Genomic DNA, 9060 nt, shown 5'->3' with positions numbered 1-9060 from the left:
CGGGGACGGGACGGTGCAGGTATATAAATAAATGCAAATTTCACCATATAAATTAGATTTATAAGGTTGAGTTAGACTTAAAGTTTCTTTCTTAATATAGTATTATAGTGAGTTAGAATGAGTTAGAACTTATTATAACGAGAATTTATTGAACTTATCAGACCAACCACTATTAGATCACCTATAAATATATAGTCACATGTATGAGTTAGAGGATCTCAACCTGAATGAATGTGTTGGAGATTCTATATAACTAAATATAAAAATATTTTATATTTATTCAACATGGCAAGAAGCAAAAACAAATTAATTTTTTTTTATCTTACATCAATAATTTATTTTTTATTTTGCTTCAAGACATTTCACACTTTTTTTTGTTTCAAAGCAATCTAGAATGCTACAAAGAAGGATTTGGAGATATTTTATTAGTAGAAAAAGTCATAAAATTTAACTTCAATAAACTATCACAAATATAGTATTTACCAACAGAAATATAATGTCTTGTAATAACAACTCTATTAGATTAAAAAACAATTCTGTAACATCTTTATACTAACAAAGAAGTACTTATTAACTATTTCCTAATTTCATAAACATGAAAAAAAATTTAAAACAAGTAAGTTTCTAGATGACAACTCTAACTTCATTTGTCCCTCTCCTACAACTTGTGTCATACTCTTAATATAAAGAAAACATTTTTTATGGGCACACACTTGAAAATTAGCCCTAGAGTCTATAAACCAATCATTTAACTTAAAAAACATAAGTAAATTATTGGATAGATGATTAGTAAGCTAAAATGTCCATTCTCCATATTTTTATTCTTAGGTTAATTGTTGTTATAAGACACATTGTTAATAATTTAGAAAAGAAAGATTTTTTACCAAACTTATTTTTTAAAAATAACGTGGTTTTTAAAGAAACAATGATAAAGTGAATGTTATGCTTAATGACATAAGAAAATAATAAAGAGAAAAACTTTTAGGTCTATCTTCAAACTTGAAACACATGATGTGAAGTAAAATGAGAACGTGTAGGCAGAGGCAGAGCTAGTGTCTAGCCTTGGGCACTCTAAGCCTAATTTAGTTCAAGTCCTTACCAATCTGTTAGTAGCTGTAGAGGGTGTAAAAAGTATTCAGCCCATTTTGGGCTGGGTCCATTCATGCTCTAAGTCAGCCCAGTCTTGTTCTGTTAAGGGTGGTATTGCTGTTGAGGAGAACGAAAACGCCATTTTGAGGGTTGGAAAAATAGAAGATAAGCGCTTGTCTCTGGAGGGCGACTACGAGGGTGCAAGTGCGGGATTGGCAAAGCACTTGGAGTATCGGAGGAACTCGGTATCAGCTTCCAGCTATGGCTCTTACGGTGTTGTGAAACAGAATGAGATAGCTTTGTTCGAAGGCCCACAAACAAGTGTAATCAATCATGGAGAAAGCGTAATCGGAGACCCTGAAACGGTGCTGTTATCTCGGTTCTCTGGAGGACGAATTGGAGTGTGGAGGCAATTTTTTTTACTCCATCACATGGGTGGAGGCAGCGAGGGCTGTGTGAGATTGGGGAGCCAAAGGAGACCTTCAACATGACAACATCTGCAATTCCAGGTTGGTTCTCAACTCCCTTAGTAGGTCCATCTCTGATGGTGGCATTGCATTGTTAACTGCAATAAACGGTTCTGGGATTCTGTTAATATAGCGGAACCATTTAAATTACGTTTTATCTTGTGAACAAATAGGTATATCTTGTGAAGGGGATGAGGTGGAAGTAATTAACGAGATGGAACGGTTGGAAGAGAGAGACTCTGAGGATAAGAAAAGATGTGAGGAAGGGTACAAATCGGTTTGATTATGATTATCATAAGCTTAAATATTAGAGGATTAGGAGGGTTACCAAGTTGAGATATGTGAGGAAACTAATTTCTCTTGAAGGTGCAGAAGTTGTTTGTTTTCAGGAAATAAAATCTACATCTGTATCTGAAATAAGATCAGTATTCACAGCTATTCCCCTCTTTTATCTATCCGTCTTCAAAGCCCCTGATTCGGTTTATAAAAATTTTATTAGCATCCAAAGAAGATTTCTTTGGGGTTGGGGGAGGGACAGGAGAGCAATCTCATGGGTTAGCTAGGAAAATCTGTGCAGAGCTAGGGAGGAGGGAGGGCTAGGGATTAAGGATGTACGTTGTTTCAACTATGCGCTGCTCGCCAAGTGGAAATAGTGGCTGTAAGGTGATGAAAGAGGGAAATGGAAAGATATAATAAATTCTAAATACGGAAGTGTGTTAGGGCAGCCTCCTACTCCTATAAAATATCAATCGTGGTGGTGGAGAGACCTTATCAAGGTGTGTGGTGAGGAAGGTATGACAGGATGGTTCAATAAAGCAGTTGGGTGGAAGATTGGAGCGGGGACAAAGTGAGATTTTGGGAGGACTCTTGGGCTAATAATACCAACTTAAAGTCAATATACCCTAGGTTATATTCTCAGTCACTAGACCAAGGGTTAAAGGTGGAAGAGGTTGGTATCTGGGTTGACTCGGTGTGGGTGTGGAAATTAAGGTGGAGGCGTCCTGGCTTCGAATGTGAATCTACTTTACAGGAAGAATTGTTAAGATCCCTGTCCGGTGTTAAGTTGAATAGGGAGATGAAGGATTGTATGACATGGAAGGGTGAAGATTTTTCAGTCAAGTCTGCATATGATTGTGTTGCAAAGAGTGACATCTGTAATGAGACTGTAACTTTTAAACACCTTTGGATGTCTAGAGCGTTTCCAAATGTCTTAACCACTGGTTGGAGGGTCCTTCTGGATAGGATACCGACAAGGGTAAACCTATCAAGGAGAGGTGTTGTGGTCGACACAACTATTTGTGCCCTTTGTCAGAAGTGGCCAGAATCCTCTCAGCATATGTTCTTGGAGTGTGAGTATTCACAACAGGTCTGGACCAGGTGCTATAGATGCATTGGAATTCTTTATGTACAGCACAAGACTCTTAGAGACCACTTTGAGAATTTTCTCTTGGTTCATGTAAATTTTAAACATAATCTTGTGTGGAAAGATGTGTGGGCAGCTATAATATGGAGTATCTGGGATCAAAGGAACAGAATAGCCTTTAAGCTAGGCAGAGTTGATACGGAGGAAATATTCCATATGGCATAGCTTAAAACATGGTTATGGCTGAGGTATAGGATGAAGTCCTTTAATCATTCTTTTTCTGATTGGCCTCTGAATCCTGTCTTGTTCATTAAAAGCTGTTATTAGATGGGAAGGCGTGAGGGGCAGTTGCTAGGAATAGAGATGAAAGGTAGGTTAGAGAAGTTTGGTAGGGTCCTATGGAGTATTCATTTGGGAGGGGTTGTGTGTGGTATAGAACCAGTGTTTTCACTGTAATAGGAAGATCTGGGTTCTGTGGTGGTTGTGGAAATGCAGGCTTTTGAATGTATATGTAATGGGTTGGGTAAAGCACTCATTTTACGGAGGGATGGGCTCGACAAGCAAGATGGAAGGAGCAATAAAAAGAAGTAGCAGAAACAAGGATCAGATTTAAAAGTAGGAAAATGCACTCGGTTAGGCAAAGCACTCATTTTACGGAGGGACCGCAACTGTAGTTCTTGAGGTAGGAATTATGTTAAGAAGAGTGCCAAAGGGGTTTAGTGTTATAGAGAATTTAGATAGATTTATTTAAAAAGTTTTTATACGTTGGGGTAGCAAGCCAATTTGGCTATGTATTAGGTGGAAGCTTGCAATGCTATTAGATGCTACGATTGTTGCTATGATTTGTGAAATATTTATTTAATTTAATTTATTCTTCGCCGATACAAAAAAAAGTACTCAAAGCTTTATCTTTGGAAAGAAAACGTTTTCACTGTAAATGTATAAAATAATTATACACCATCCAACTGAAACACAACAACCAGACAAATCAAACAAAGTGTAACAAAAGATCTTCAAACCTCATGAATTCTAATCACATTAAAACATGATGTGAAACATCTTATTTTAAATTACCTTTCTAAAATGATAGTTAGACTGACATTAATTTTATGAGAATGAATGAAGCAACTTAACTTTTTTCATAATTGAGGAAGTGGTTTTAGACTCTTAAAAAGAGTAAATTGCATTTGATATTTTTGTGACCAACCCAAGTTGGTAATAATTCTATACACTTATCCTGCAAACCATAGCAATAATACATACCATTCTGCACACTTTGCAGTGCCATTAAATTGTTGTTGTGGGAACCATCTGTTAGTCATTTATTTACAGTCTTATTATTTAAATGTTGGTCAAAACCAGCCTTATTATCTGAATGATTAGACAAGTTCACACAAGGCCCAATTATAACCACGATGGTTGCAAGATAAATCAGTCTACTTGAATTTTCTTTGCCAATGAATACAATAATTTTCATTTTGTATTGTTTTGATCATTAACAGTTTACAAAACTTTGAGAATTGTCTTCTAAAATGTAACTCTGACAAAAAAAAGTTTCTACATTATTACCAAAATGGGAAACACTCAATTGTGAGTGGCTTTAGCTCTCCAATAAAAAACTTCACAATTTTCTATCTAGACTTTAACCCTCCAATAAACATTTCGACCTCACAATTTCTATCTAGACACTTAATATGCACAATCTAGAGTATCAGCGACCAAGGCAAAATTAAGTAGCTTTTTGAAAGCAGCGTTCATCCAGTCAAGAAAAGTTCAGCAAAGCTTTTAGGTCTGTGACAGCTTCATCAATGGCATAAACTATCATCTTCTTTATCTGTTCAACATGACCATATAAATCTGCTATTAATTTTGATGCATACATCATAAAGAGGAGAAGGAAATATAATTTAGAAGCAAATTACCTCAAGCTTATCTTCTCTAGCCTTGTGGTTCTTGGGAAGCTGGCGGAACTCATTAGTTAAACGCAGACACTCATGGATATTTTCTGGAGACACAAAGTCTACCGCAACTTTTGTGCATGACTGCAAGGTTTGGCATGTGGTGCTTAGAGCAACAGAAACAACTAAGTTATTTAGGAAAATTAGTCGAACATGTGTCTAGATATTTTACCTTGAGATTCCTGACTTGATGTGGGCATCCAGCAGGAATAAATACCGCCTCCCCAAGTTTTTGCTCAAGTCCACGGTTCTACATCTAAAAATTCAAAATTCCTGTTAGTAACAAATTACAGGCACTGAGCAAAAATTGTATGCAATTTCTTTGTACTAACCGAACTCCTCCTTCAGCTTCTTCTTGTGCTCCGATGTCAAATAAAAACATTGGTCATGAATTGGATGTGCAACCTAGTTAATAAATAACTTGATTTGAGCATCGGGGATAAAAGAATAAGGTTTGAGCATCAGAAATGTAAAGTGTTACAATTGTAATACCTGTTCAACGGGAGAACAATAAGTATGTCTAAATTCTCTTGAGTGCTTTCTAAGATATGTTTCTAACTTCTCAGAATCTTCTCTCCGAAAGATATCCCATAGAGCACTGCCTGTTTTCATTGATTCATTCTCTGTAGCAGACGTGACCCCTTCATGTACATCATTTGGAAAGATCCTTCCATTAATTTCAATAGGGCGCTTCTCTATGTCTTTGGATTCTAAAACTACCTTATTTTCTCTCCATACTCTGTTGTGTTTGAAAGGTCGGCCATTCAGGCTGTTGGAAACCCTTTCTTGAGCACACTGCTCTCTCTCACCTTGTACCTTGTGTGCTTCTTTCAACTTTGAAATAATTAAGTGCTGCTCATCAGTTAATATCACCTCTGCTGTATGGGTCAAAATATTGACCTATGACAATTACCAAAAAAGAAATTAGACCAAGAAAGAAGCCAATATGCTTCCATTTCAAACACGAGACATAAAAGTTTCTAAACCAAAATGCACATATACACCTCAACTCAAATGCACATCACGTGCACACTTATTTATTCTTTGTAATAAAGAACTATATTTTTCACATCCAGACCATCTAATTCAAATAAAGTAAAAGAAAGGCAATCGCCAATTCTTTTAACTCCTAAGTACCAAATTTTTATATTGTACCACCTTACAATATAGTTACACATTAAGAAACTAACTTCGAACCATATGAAGATATCCCTTTAGACTAGTAGGAAGAAAATAATATTAACTCATCCTCTACAAACAAACAATGAGAATTATTATTCAAACTTAGTTTCCAATCCAATATGCAAACAAAAATGTGATGTGAGCAAATGTGTGTGAGCGTAGAAAATTCAAATGAAATTGGCCAACTACTGCTTAAGCAACCAAATTACAGACTAGCGAAACTTGATGCATACCGCATCTGACATATCACAGTGAAGCTTTGTTACAGAGTCTCCTCTACCAAGCTCTTCTTTAATCCCATAGGCAATATATGTTTTCGGACCCATGTCAGGTTTTAGGACATGTGCTGGCAACTTCGCAGCAAGATTGAGAATTCCGCTCCGAGGATCGCTGTACTCTTGGAATGGCAAGGAGCGAATAAACTCATCACAATGGCGGGGCAAAAGATCTTCAAATTTATCAGATGGGGGCCAGTCTTTTAGCTTGAGCATCTCTGGCCAGAGATTTCTGTATGTTCTTCCCTCTATATAACCTTTAAAAAATGTGTGATTATCGATTTCGACCTGCATAAATTTAGAAGGGTAAATACTTAATAATATAGTATGTTGCACGAGAAACAAGCTAAAAATATTACACTTGAAATTTAGAAGATGAAATACTAAGATGGCAGTTGAAGCTCTCCACAATATGAGGAATCTAAAGCTAAAAGGGTATGCCTTATACATATTGAACTAAAAGTTAGTTATCTTATATAATGATAATAATACTTAGGGGTATAAAAGCATTCTTAAAAAATTATAAATTCGCAGCCAATCCACACAATGAGAGATTTGGTAAAAGAAAAACACGACAACTTTAGACATGCATGCTATAATATGACCAAAGTATCGATCAAAATGGACAAGGCCAAACCTCACAATTAGCCAGGCAATCAATGGCTTTCACTTCTGACATTTTTGAACCGACCTCTGAAACCCTATTTTCGCATAATGCTCGCCACATTACCATCGGCTTCCAGCTCAGACCGGTGCCCAGTTTAAGGGCATCAGGAACTATAATTGGTTCGCCATTAGCCCAATGCTTTTGGAAAAGTAACAATCCTCCCTTTTGAATGTTACTTGACTCTGAACAGGACATATTATCATCCTTTCTCAAAGAGGTGTATCTTGATACTGCTTTTTTTTGCTGAAGAGTAGTGTTTACATTTTCCCAAATTTTCAGCATACTGCGAGTTCTGATTTCCAATTCAGATATCCACCCACTTGGTAGGACACGTCTGAGCTCCAATGCAGCACTACCACAACCGCCGAACTCCTTTGGTGCACATCGGATGCTTCCATCACTCTTAGCATTCCACACATTAGATAGCTTGGTATGACATTCTGATGTTCCGAAATCATTAGACACAGGTAGAGGGTCTCCACCATGCATATATTCATAGCCCCTATTCACATATGAGAACTTCTGCTCGACCCGGGGTGTAATGCTTCCATCTCTTATTTCTTGGCAACAACTAAGGCAGAGTTCATAGGAACAACTGGGGCAGCTTCTATGAAGGTCAATAATTGAAGTAGCACAGTGATCACTGTTGTATGAAAAAAAGTAAATAAAACAGCTATTATAAAACATGTAAAGAAAGATCAGACTAGTATCTTTACAAGAAGGGCACTTACCAATAGATACGTTCATCGTTGCCACAAAGACTTGGAGGTATTTCCTTCTCAAAAGAATTCTTTCCTGACAAGATTTAATGTTGGTGATCTTTTCAATGCAATAACGCAAAACTTAAAAGGTGAAGATTAAAACCTAGTATTTTAGCTTCAATCTGCTCCTCTTGATTTTGTTCTTGACAAATTTGTTTCAAAAACGGTAGGAGTAAGTTAATCATATAATGCAGATACTGAGCCTTTTCATAATCGGTTATGTCCCTGTTAGATGTCTGAAAGTAGATATAAAAAGAAATTCAAAAGTTAGCAGTGCAGATACAATCATAATATATGAAAGTTTGTTTCATTATACAAATTAATCTAGGGTAGACATCAGAACAAATCAAACCTAATCACTCCTCTTGAGCACAAGCAAACATTGCAATTGCAGTTTTTCCGGCAAAACGGACAACTTACAGCAATTTCTTCTATTTTCATATCAGGGTACCTGTGTGTAAAAGTCACAAACAGCACGGTTAACAAGCACATAATCATTCAGCATCATAGATTGATTAAATGTAAAGTGCCATACCATTTATCAATACACTGCATACAGTACATGTTCGGGCATTTAGGACAACGCACAAAAAGTCTTCTGCCCTTTTTCATGCATTGATGACAATTTCGGGGCTTTTGTTCAACATTCTGATCAAGAAGACAATCGGTTAGCATTATTGAAATATGATGTATTATACCATCTATTTAAGGTGCTGAGAAAGATGTTCACCTTCACATTATTCATTCTTCTTGATCTTCTCCTGGTCTTTGCCCCTAAGAGAATAAGCATTTCTTCATCTTCTAAATCATCATTCAAGAGATCATCTTTATATTTCCTTTTCTTGTTTGAGACAGGAAGCTTTTCCTTCAGTGAACACAAATCTTCTCTGTAAACTTTTGAGAATCTGGACAACATCTTATCCTCAGTTTGCGGAGTTTTTTACTGTTCTTTACTTTGGACAGCAACCTTCTTTGTTACTGCAAAATGAAAATTGGAAATGCAACTAAGTATTGTCAATAATTCACAAGCACACTCATTTTATAGGATTAGGAGTGGGCCATGCGGCCCGGCCCACGATTCACTACCTAAAAGTAAGGGGGTGGGTTTATTAATCTAGCCTGCTGATCCTGTTTGGCCCGTCCGCATAACCCATAGTCCGCGCGGGCCAACAGTGGGACAGGATGGGTTGACCTGCTGGCCCGTATAAATAATTTTTTTTTTAAAAATGAAAATAAAAAACATCTCATTTATTGTAGTGTAACATTTCTTTTATTTTATTTTAAAAAAATTGAATTTA

General features: G+C 36.5%; 1 long non-coding RNA gene and 1 pseudogene across 3 annotated transcripts; one reads left to right on the top strand and one right to left on the bottom strand.

Annotated features, from left to right (window-relative positions):
- Positions 1-1132: 1132 nt before the first annotated feature.
- Positions 1133-8796, top strand: LOC150025155 (uncharacterized). 2 transcript variants are annotated; one of them, XR_016515722.1, is made up of 2 exons: positions 1133-1598; positions 8209-8796. It is a non-coding gene; the product is annotated as an uncharacterized LOC150025155 (long non-coding RNA). The 2 variants fall into 2 exon arrangements; XR_016515721.1 differs by lacking the exon at positions 8209-8796 and adding an exon at positions 1730-1994.
- LOC137823103 (lysine-specific demethylase JMJ29-like) lies at positions 4520-8678 on the bottom strand (annotated as a pseudogene). Its single transcript, XR_016515720.1, has 12 exons — positions 8493-8678; positions 8298-8410; positions 8120-8213; positions 7866-8004; positions 7733-7796; positions 6972-7644; positions 6293-6622; positions 5370-5777; positions 5210-5282; positions 5050-5133; positions 4842-4961; positions 4520-4753 (listed from the first exon to the last, which is right to left on the bottom strand). The product of XR_016515720.1 is annotated as a lysine-specific demethylase JMJ29-like (transcript).
- Positions 8797-9060: the final 264 nt, after the last annotated feature.

The sequence above is a fragment of the Phaseolus vulgaris genome, chromosome 9, assembly GCF_051622355.1.
Source record: "Phaseolus vulgaris cultivar YP4 chromosome 9, ASM5162235v1, whole genome shotgun sequence".
Taxonomy (NCBI): domain Eukaryota; kingdom Viridiplantae; phylum Streptophyta; class Magnoliopsida; order Fabales; family Fabaceae; genus Phaseolus; species Phaseolus vulgaris.
The sequence above is the reverse complement of the archived record's forward strand: the minus strand, read 5'-3'. Positions and strand labels throughout refer to the sequence as shown.